This window comes from Procambarus clarkii, chromosome 15 (assembly GCF_040958095.1).
Source record: "Procambarus clarkii isolate CNS0578487 chromosome 15, FALCON_Pclarkii_2.0, whole genome shotgun sequence".
Taxonomy (NCBI): Eukaryota; Metazoa; Arthropoda; class Malacostraca; order Decapoda; family Cambaridae; genus Procambarus; species Procambarus clarkii.
In genome coordinates this window covers 44,928,855-44,938,780 of record NC_091164.1, presented here as the reverse complement: position 1 = coordinate 44,938,780, position 9,926 = coordinate 44,928,855, and positions in this window count along the sequence as shown.

Sequence of the window (9,926 nt, the reverse complement as noted above, 5' to 3'; positions counted from 1 at the left end):
ACCAGACAAAAGGAAGTGATAGCCGAAGCTATTTGAACCACTTCCCCGTCGGCACTTGGATGGTAATCTTGGGCATAGCATTTTATTAAATCACCTCATTCTTTGGGGCACACGTGAGGAACACAAATGCAAACAAGCCTAAATGGTCCCCAGGACTATATACAACTGAAAACTCACACCCCAGAAGTGACTCGAGCCCATACTGCCAGGAGCAACGCAACTGGTATGTACAGGGACACCTTAATCCACTTGACCATCACAGTTGCGTTGCTCCTGACAGTATGGGTTCGAGTCATTTCTGGGGTGTGAGTTTTCAGTTGTATATAGTCCTGGGGACCATTCAGGCTTGTTTGCATTTGTGTTCCTCACGTGTGCCCCAAAGAATGAGGTGATTTGATAAAATGCTATGCCCAAGATTACCATCCGAGTGCCAGTGGGGAAGTGGTTCAAATAGCTTCGGCTATAACTTCCTTTTGTCCGGTCGTGATGGTCAAGTGGATTAAGGCGTCCCTGTACATACCAGTTGCGTTGCTCCTGGCAGTATGGGTTCGAGTCACTTCTGGGGTGTGAGTTTTCAGTTGTATAGTCCTGGGGACCATTCAGGCTTGTTTGCATATATATATATATATATATTATATATATATATATATATTATATATATATATATATATATATGTGTATATCACGAAAATAAACACATGATTAAAAATGTGACAACGTCAGACCACGGAGGAAAAATGAAACAGGAAATTTCCTTAAGTACTTTCGTATATTAAATACATCTTCAGAAGGTGAAGATGTATTTAATATACGACCTTCTGAAGATGTATTTATACGAAAGTACTTAAGGAAATTTCCTGTTTCATTTTTCCTCCGTGGTCTGACATTGTCATATATATATATATATATATATATATATATATATATATATATATATATATATATATATATATATATATATATATATATATATATTCTGACCTATTTCCTAAGACTGACTTATTTCCCAAGGTGTGCTCCCTCCTTCGACAGCCCAAAATTAACAGAATATGACACACTCCTAAGGTCAATAACCGTGAAAGTGTTAAACCTCTCCCTGCAAGATGACCAATGGGACCAAGCAACGCTCCCAGTTAGACTCGGGGGGGATAGGTATTCGCAAGGTGACACAGTTAGCATTGCCGGCATTCTTATCCTCGACCAGTGCAACAGGTGAATTAGTTAAGTAAATACTACCGGAATACCTAAGAGACTCCATTGGGATTCATGATCCTAAATTCGCGGAAGGAGCCGGTCAGTGGGACACTCTTGTCAACTCTCATCCTTGACCGACTTTTCCAAATGACTGTAAACAGTCCAAATGGGATAGCCCCATAGTGGAGAACATCGCCACATTATTGCTGGAAGCAGCTTTCAGGAAGGACAAAGTGCATCTTCTAGCTGTGCAAGCGCCCCATGCCGGGGCCTTCCTGTTGGCAGTTCCTAATTCCGCCTTGGGCACCCGCCTGGACCATCGGACCCTTAGTATTGGTGTTGCTCTGCGCCTTGCCGCCCCTATCTCCACCGAGCACCGGTGTATTTGCGGCCATGCACGGGCAGACCAATACGGCAGCCATGGTCTCATCTGTCGTAAGACACAGGGAAAGATTGCCAGACATGAAGCAGTCAATGACATCATCAAGAGAAGTTTGGCTTCAGCTGGGTGCCCAGCATAAAGGGAACCTCAGTTGTGCAGGCCTGACAACAGCCAAAAACGCCCAGATGGAGTGACCCTGCAGCCGTGGAAGGAAGGTACTCAGGTCGTGTGGGTCGAGTGTGAAAAATTCACTCGCCAATGTCCAAAGTTAATTTTCACACTTTATTGATTGTCTGAGGCCTAGAAGCATTTTGCAAGACGCTTCCTACTTTTTCAAAGACAATTTTACATACTCTATTCACGCTTATATTCGTTTTTGGGTGAGGTAATAGTACACAAATGTTTTGGGTGAGATGATGGGACACAAATCAATGAACAGAGGCAATTTTACATACTCTGTTATTTTTTGGGTGAGGTAATAAAACACTAATTAATGGGTACATTACGTATTTTATCTTCTTGAGTCTGTGTTTGATCGGGGTCTTGAAGTGCTTCAAGACCCCGTCTCAATTATAGATAAAGATAGACTATTCAATATCAATATTTGTCAACTTCTTTTGCAAAATCTATGTAATTGCATATGCAAACAACATTTGCATTTTACTTTTCGTTTAATACCTATATTATTTTGTTGCATTAATCTTATAGTTGCATAAGATAAGGCAGCGATTGTATAGCTCATTGATTTCAATATAAAACATAAGTTGGTTTCTGAGCATCCTATCAAACACCTTAGTGATCAATGATGTTAGTGTGACTAGTGAATTAATAGGAATGTTTTAGGCTCAGCAGGATACCACCTGTCTCTAGACTTTCCCTCTATAATATAGTAAGTGTCTATGGAAATATGAAGATCGCTTTTAAAAATAAATTCAGAAATATACCCTTTAGCCGAATGCTCGGACATACTGTGTATTTCGTTTTGGATGGTTGAAGAGATTTTCTAAATACCCGACATCTGCCATTCTGTTTAAGCTGAATTTACGAAGAAGTTATCAGTTTTCTACTTTTACTGAATTCATTTCATTGCTAACAACAGCAATAATATCGTAGTAAGTGGACACATGAAAAACTGAGAACTACGATTATATTATTGCTAAAAATATATGTAATTAGTTGACAAGCTAACAATAGCTCAATCACATGCTGCTTCTTGTGAAATAGTGAATAACAGTATTATGCACGGACTCCCCACAGGCAAGAAAACTGGTCACGTTTGATCACTAAACACATGAAGATGACTGGGATTGGACACCTAACTAAAAACCATTTGTGGATTATGTACCAGGGATATCAATATGGTAAGCCATAAGATGAGCAGTGAAAAGGAAGATCTCGTACACTAGAGTATTAAGTCGCCTGCTACTTTATTTTCTAATTACAAAACTCATCTCGCCATCGTTGCTTCTATGACTTCCAGATGAGCTTTGATCTTGGCATAAAGCAGAGCTGCCAACTGGCCCGTGCAGGAGTTAGCAGCCTATACACCGAGAAAGCACTGCTACGTCTGGGTTTCAAAGTGCGCGCCGCACTTGACTTCCAGACTCTGGAGGAGAATCTGCTCGACCTCTCCCGCATGTACTACAAGAAGTTCAAAGTCATGACAAATTCTCTTTCATCGAGAAAATCAACATTATAACAACCAATCTACAGACAATAAAAAATCATTATTAATCTACCTTATTATTCCCATATTAACTAATTCTTCCCTAATGAAGAGAGCATTGCTGTGTATGGAGGCTGACTCCATACACAGTTTCAAGTGTAGATATGATAGAGCCCATTAGGCTCAGGAATCTGTACACCTGTTGCTTGACGGTTGAGAGGCGGGACCAAAGAGCCAGAGCTCAACCCCCGCAAACACAACTAGGTGAGTACACACAAACACAGCCTAGCAGGACCTACGATTTGCTTGCTGAGTGATGTGTTGTGAAGCGGATTGTAGCATACATAGTGATTGATCCCCCGAAGTGTGTGCACCATTTTGGATCGTATACTAAGTGCACATAGTGGCTGACGACCAGTGAGGAAGATAGGAACGAATGTTACCAGGAGCACGTGGAGACAACAGTAGCGCATGGAGACAACATTGATACCAGAGAGAGGAGAGGACAGGCAACCAACCCCGTCATAAGGACATCTCTTCAAACTCACCTAGGCGTGCTTGCTCGGGGCGAGCTGACGGTAGGTACCCCTCTCTAGGTCATCAACAAGGTGTACAGAGTGACTTAGAATACCTATTTTACAGCAGGACTCAATATCTCAAATATACAACTCCGCGGCTCACTTGGGTGGGACTTGACACATGCTACCCTGGTGACCGCTCACCCATACCCCCCGCCACACCTTCCCATGTCTTACACTGTCCCAAGACACCCCCCTACCCCTCCCCCTATACACAAACACCCCCCGCACTCAACACACATACACACACACACGCACACACGCGTTCACGCACACGCACACGCACACACACACACACACACACACACACACACACACACACACACACACACACACACACACACACACACACACACACACACACACATAAGGGAAACTATGAGGGGATGAATAAATTCCTATGGGATATACATTGGGACACAGAACTCGGAACCAAGTCCGTACAAGACATGATGGACTATGTCACCCAAAAATGTCAGGAGGCTGTAAGCAGGTTTGTCCCAGCCCAACAGGAAAAAACAGAGAAGCAAAGGAAGAATCCGTGGTTTAATAGGGAATGTATGAAAGCAAAGGTGCTGAACAAAAAGGTATGGAGGAACTTCCATAATAACAGAACACCAGAAAGTAGAGGGAGATACCAGAGAACCAGGAACGAGTATGTTAGTGTGAGAAGAGTAGCTGAGAAAAGGTATGAAAATGATATAGCTAATAAAGCCAAGACCGAACCAAAGCTACTACACAGTGTTATGATCTCAGCCTGCAGGAGAAACGAGTCTCCCTCCTTGAGAGTTATTCAGCAAGCCTGACCTAACCAGAAGGTTTAGGAAATATAGAGGCGATAACACAGATGTAAAATAGTTTGTTGGATTCAATGAACAGTTTAAGATTATGGGCAGTGCATAATGAAACAGATAAATGACTGGCTAGGAGATGTGGACATTTTGCTGGAGGCGTGAGGCTCGCTTCTGGAGGGCTTTGACCTCACTTGAGGCCAGACATCGCAGGGGGAAAGCCACGCTCCGTCGAGCTCCCGTCAGAACGGAACCCCTAGTGATATATCTCGAAGAGAAGAAAAGTGTGCAGACGTGCCAGCTGTGGAGTCGAGCTGAGGACGTGTGGTCTCAAGTCCTGGGCGATGAGGAGTGTTTATTAAACTGCCCAGAGGCATTATTGTGGGCCGTGGAAGCGCCCTGACCAGGCTCTGTCAGAGGGAGGAGCGCCCTCGACAAGACAATCTGTGGTAAGCACGATATTAGCCAGTTCATAGTGATTGCTTGTAGTTGGTCGTGTGCCCAGCGACAGTAGCAATGTGTATTTATAAGTTAGACATGTTTTGGTAAGGCAGGAGGCCTGAAATAAGAGAGTGGAGAGGGAGGAACACGGAGCGACATCCGTCTCCTCTGAGCGCTGGCAGGCAACTGAGGGAGCCCGGCTCCTGACGGCGGAGGCCCCTCCCGGAGTGAGTGAGGCCCGCCAGGCGAGATGGAGCATGGACCCGGCCAACGGGGGAGTCCACTCTCACAGTATGTAGAGGACAGATAGAGGTTGGAGGCAAACATATTGTGTGATTATTTTTGTTTATGTGTTATAGGGGAAACAATTTTATTGGAGTGTCAATGGGTTGCAGGTTTGTCTTTGGGGAAGAAGTTGCTGAGAACTTCGAAGTCAACACAGAGGGAGTAGTTGATAAGACTCCAAGGTAGTTGAGCAGAGAACCTCGAGCTGTGAGGAGAAGCAGTGAAGAGGAGTGTCACGTGCTTCTGTAGAGGTGGTGAAGCACCATAGTTGCTCGAGGGAACTTCATGGTGTAGCAGCCAAGAGAGCTGTGGAGGACCCTAGCAGAAGGGTGAAGCACCGTAGTGGCTCAAGGAAAACTTCATGGTAGCAGCCTGGAGGAGCTGCAGAGGATCCTGGTAGTTAAGCCCGGAAGAACCTGAAGATATCAGGGTAGTGAACTTCCAGAGGTGGAAGGGAAGTTCTGGTGGATTACTTGTAGGGAGTTGATAGTGTTTGGTTGTCATTAGCATGCAAGACGCAGTGAGAGGTGAGTGATTGTTTGCATTCTTATGTCAAGGAGCGTTTATACTGAAGTTTAGAGTTACAATCGTAGGCTGGATTACTTACAGATGTATGTGTTCTAGGACTTATAGGGTGATCGATTGATCATCGTTGTGCATTAAGGAACATTTATACTGATATATGTTATTGCATTCATATGCTGATTTTCCTTGTACACGTTTATAGATACATATATATATTCTCTTGCTGATAGCGCAACAGTGTATGTAGACTTGATCTACTCGAGGAGGTTGATAGTATCAGGTGGTGAATCAGAAGATAGGATACCACTTGGTAAACTGATAATAGTGTTCTGATGGTGTTGGAGAGCCACCTGATTGTAATAGTATAGAGTATAGGATTCATTATTATTATATGTGTATATGTATTGTGTATGTGCTCTGTCCATTAAATGTATTCAAATTTGCTGGTATTTGACCTTGTCCTAGTGAGGCTTCCCATGAAATAGTACAGAAGGAGAGAGAGAGAGAGAAAGAACCAAGAACCACTGCTGTGGACAGGGTAGAAGGTAATACTAGTAAGCCAAAGGGGATTGAGGAGATCATATCACCTAAGGAGAGTGGGGAGTCACAGCGGCTCGAGTGGGTGTGTGCATGTGACAAGGAGGCTAAGTTTTGGAGCCGCATCCCCTAAACGTGTGTCGTTGAGCCCCTCTCCAAGAGCCAGAAGCGCCAAGGGTGATCTCCTAGAGAGGTATAAGCACTCTACCGAGTTGTGGGTTGGGTTGTCCGTAGAGAAGGATCAACACGACAACGCCACCAACCCACAGTACTATAATAACAGTCACATCAGGAAGAAGACAACAGTGAAGGAACAGGTGATGAAACTTAGGGTTAGCGAGGACAGGTAAACAGACAATGACAAAGAGGTGTGTGAAGAACTCAACAAAAGGTTCCAGGAAGTCTTTGCAATAGAACAGGGAGAAGTCACAGCGCTAGGAGAGGTGGCAGCAAACCAGGTGACCTTGGAAGGTTCGAAATTACAAGAGATGAGGTCAAGAAGCTCCTATTGGAGCTGGATGTGAGGAAAGCTGTTGGGCAGGATGGAATATCACCATTGGTATTGAAAGAGTGTGCAGGAGCACTTTGCTTGTCTCTCTCCATAGTGTATAGTAGGTCACTGGAAATAGGAGACCTACCAGAAGTATGGAAGACTGCTAATGTAGTACCAATATTTAAAAAGGGTGACAGACAAGAGGCACTGAACTACAGGCCAGTGTCCTTAACTTGTATACCATGCAAGGTGATGGAGAAGATTGTGAGAAAAAACCTAGTAACACATCTGGAGAGAAGAGACTTCGTGACAACCCATCAACATGGGTTCAGGGAGGGTAAATCTTGCCTTACAGGCTTGATAGAATTCTATGATCAGGTGACAAAGATTAAGCAAGAAAGAGAAGGATGGGCGGACTGCATTTTTTTGGACTATCGGAAAGCCTTTGACAAAGTACCCCATAAAAGGTTGATGCATAAGCTGGAGAAACAGGCAGAAGTAACTGGTAGGGCGCTCCAGTGGATAAGGGAGTACCTAAGCAATAGGAAGCAGAGAGTTATAGTGAGGGGTGAGACCTCAGAATGGCGTGAAGTCACCAGTGGAGTCCCACAGGGCTCTGTGCTTGGACCTATCCTGTTTCTGATATACGTAAATGATCTCCCAGAGGGTATAGACTCATTCCTCTCAATGTTTGCTGACGACGCCAAAATTATGAGAAGGATTAAGACAGAGGAGGACAGCTTGAGGCTTCAAGAAGACCTGGACAAGCTGCAGGAATGGTCGAACAAATGGATGTTAGAGTTTAACCCAAGCAAATGTAATGTAATGAAGATAGGGGTAGGAAGCAGGAGACCAGATACAAGGTATCACTTGGGAGATGAAATACTTCAAGAGTCAGAGAGAGAGAAAGACCTGGGGGTTGATATCACGCCAGACCTGTCCCCTGAAGCTCATATCAAGAGGATAACATCAGCAGCATATGCCAGGTAGGCTAACATAAGAACGGCCTTTAGAAACTTGTGTAAGGAATCTTTCAGAACATTATACCACATATGTCAGACCAATCCTGGAGTATGCGGCTCCAGCTTGGAGTCCATATCTAGTCAAGCATAAGACTAAGCTGGAAAAGGTTCATAGGTTTGCCACCAGACTAGTACCCGAGCTGAGAGGTATGAGCTACGAGGAGAGACTACGGGAATTGAACCTCACTTCGTTGGAAGACAGAAGAGTTAGGGGACATGATCACCACATTCAAGATTCTCAAGGGAATCAACAGGGTTGATAAAGACAGGCTATTTAACACAAGGGGCACACACACTAGGGGACACAGGTGGAAACTGAGTGCCCAAATAAGCCACAGAGATATTAGAAAAACTTTTTTAGTGTCAGAGTGGTTGACAAATGGAATGCATTAGGAAGCAATGTGGTGGAGGCTGACTCCATACAGAGTTTCAAGTGTAGATATGATAGAGCCCAATAGGCTCAGGAATCTGTACACCTGTTGAGTGACGGTTGAGAGGCGGGACCAAAGAGCCAGAGCTCAATCCCCGCAAGCACAACTAGGTGAGTACAACCTCTCTCTCTCTCTCTCTCCTCTCTCTCTCTCTCTCTCTCTCTCTCTCTCTCTCTCTCTCTCTCTCTCTCTCTCTCTCTCTCTCTCTCTCTCTCTCTCTCTCTCTCTCTCTCTCTCTCTCTCTCTCTCTCTCTCTCTCTCTCTCTCTCTCTCTCTCTCTCTCTCTCTCTCTCTCTCTCTCTCTCTCTCTCTCTCTCTCTCTCTCTCTCCCTCCCTCCCTCCCTCCCTCCCTCCTCCCTCCCTCCCTCCCTCCCTCCCTCCCTCCCTCCCTCCCTCCCTCTCTCTCTCTCTCTCTCTCTCTCTCTCTCTCCTCCCTCCCTCCCTCCCTCCCTCCCTCCCTCCCTCCCTCCCTCCCTCCCTCCCTCTCTCTCTCTCTCTCTCTCTCTCTCTCTCTCTCTCTCTCTCTCTCTCTCTCTCTCTCTCTCTCTCTCTCTCTCTCTCTCTCTCTCTCTCTCTCTCTCTCTCTCTCTCTCTCTCTCTCTCTCTCTCTCTCTCTCTCTCTCTCTCTCTCTCTCTCTCTCTCACGCACACACACTCATAGGGAAATCATGGAAGGGATACGAACTCGGGCTGGCAAACACAGGAGGACAATCGCAGCTCGAAAAAAAACACAATGGTTGGGGTGGGGTGGGGAACAGGTAGACTGGATGAAGGAAGTACTCCAGCAAATGCGTAATGATTTCAGTGAATGACTGAGGGTAATGAGGGAGACAGTAGCCAACCTGCAAGATGACTTAAGGCAGCAAAGGAGGAGATAAGGTGCCTAAAGGAGACTCTTCCACAATACCAGACACAAACCGTACCTCAGGGAGATGGGAATGCTACTGTGGAGGGGACCACCACAACCCAGCTCTCATTTGCTGAAATGCTTAAAAAGAGCCCTGAAGCTAGGTCTGCAGTTAAGGAAGTTGCCATGGAAGTGGCTTCCTCTCAGGAAGCAGATAGATGTACTAGCCGGCTGATAGAGAGAAAAAGAGCAGTAGCAGGCATTAAAGAGCAAACAGGGACCAGCCCAAAGGAGCGGAGAGACAAGGACAAAAATGCAGTTACCGAGATCCTTAAAGAGGTAAGGATGGAGGGAACTGACCAAAATGTTGAAAAGGTTTTCAGGCTTGGAAAGTTCAACAAGGACAGGGACCGAATGATAAAAGTGGTATTCATGAGCGAAATCATGAAAGAGGAACTGTTAGCAAGGAACAGCGGTCTAGCAAATGTTCCGAAGTTCAAAAAAGTATTCCTGCAGAGGAATATGACAAGGGAAGAGAGAATACATGCAGCAGACGGGAGGAAGGAGCGCAGGGAGAGAGAAAGGATTCAGAGTACCACAACCCAGAACCCTACAATCCCAAAGGGAAGTGGAGAACCCTCCTCAAACAGTGCAACAGCCACAGGGATTGGGGCACCACCCCCACATTCTACCCAACCTGCCCCATCCCCTGTCAGCCCCCCTAAGTACCCACC